The sequence below is a fragment of the Chenopodium album genome, chromosome 4 (genome assembly GCF_948465745.1).
Source record: "Chenopodium album chromosome 4, dcCheAlbu1.1, whole genome shotgun sequence".
Classification (NCBI taxonomy): Eukaryota; Viridiplantae; Streptophyta; class Magnoliopsida; order Caryophyllales; family Amaranthaceae; genus Chenopodium; species Chenopodium album.
Genome location: NC_137837.1, coordinates 66,662,119 through 66,663,424, shown reverse-complemented (window position 1 = coordinate 66,663,424; position 1,306 = coordinate 66,662,119). Strand labels below are relative to the sequence as shown.

The window sequence follows — 1,306 nt, the reverse complement described above, 5'->3', positions numbered from 1 at the left end:
GAAGATTCGAAGCTTGGGATGAAGTAGAAGTGCTCTCCAACTTGGCTTTGATTGCGGTCATCTCCTTTCCCAAGTTTGTCATTTGGGAGGAAAGGTTGTTGATCGCATTTAGATGGTCTACCGAGTACAAAGAAGATTGCTTGCTTGAAGAGTCTCTCTCCCCATCTTGCCAATCTCTATAGTACGTCACCACGTCCTCAATGATGTCCACCACTTCTTCTTCGGTCTTGTTCATGATAGGACCCCCGGCCCCCCCATCAAGGCATGACTTGCCTTGGGGACTTAAACCGCCATAGAAGATTTGGACCACTTGGTATGTTGGGATTCCGTGATGAGGGCACTCCCTTTGATACTCTTTGTATCTCTCCCATGCTTCGTAAAGGCTTTCATTTGGCCTTTGCTTGAACCCTTGAATCAAGGCTCTTGCCTCCGCCGTCTTCTTTTGAGGGTAAAAACGGGACAAGAAGGCCTTTGTAACATCATCCCATGTTCTCAAGGAATTGGGCTTCACCTCTTTATCTAGCCACTCTAAGGATCTTCCTATGAGAGAGAAGGGGAACAACTTGAGGCGTATGAACTCTTGAGAAACTCCGTTGACTTTGATGGTGTTGCAATATTTTTCAAATTCTTTAAGATGGTTCAACGGGCTCTCATTCTTAGCCCCACTATATTGCCTCCTCTCAATTAAGGTGATCATGGCCGGCCGAATCTCAAAATCATTTGCCGGTGTTGTAGGCGGAGCTATGCCGCTCTCAAACCTATAAGCACCGGGTATTCCTAGCTCCTTCAAGGCCACTCTCGGATTTTCTCCCATGCCTTGCTCTTCTTCAATCTCTTCTTCACTTGAAGAACTATACCCCAAGGAGAATCGATTAGCTATTCTTCTTCTTGAGAGAGTCCTCTCAATTTCCGGGTCAAAAGGCACAATGGATCGATCACGAGCTCTATGCATGCAAAACTTCAAAGAAAATATTAGTAGCACGGCTACAAGTGTAGCCTAAAGAAACAAAATCTTTTTGTATTTTTTTTTTTCAATTAAAATGAAGTAGACTCAACAACAAAAGATAAGCACCAATAGCACTCCCCGGCAACGGCGCCATTTTGACAAGGGGAAAATGCATGTCGTTATCTACCCTTCCCCCAAGTCAAACAAAATTTGTAAACACCTAACCAACCTTATATGAATATAGGGCAAGTTAAGGGTCGATCCCTAGGGAATGCAATGATGAAAACTAGAGTCTAAGTCAAGCTACCTCGAAGATGGAGTTGATATTATGGTTGGCACTATGGTAAAATAAAGCAAGTC

The 1,306-nt window shown here is 44.0% G+C and overlaps 1 pseudogene; it reads left to right on the top strand.

The window, feature by feature from the left end:
• Positions 1–323: 323 nt before the first annotated feature.
• Positions 324–422, top strand: LOC145629728 (small nucleolar RNA R71; annotated as a pseudogene).
• Positions 423–1,306: the final 884 nt, after the last annotated feature.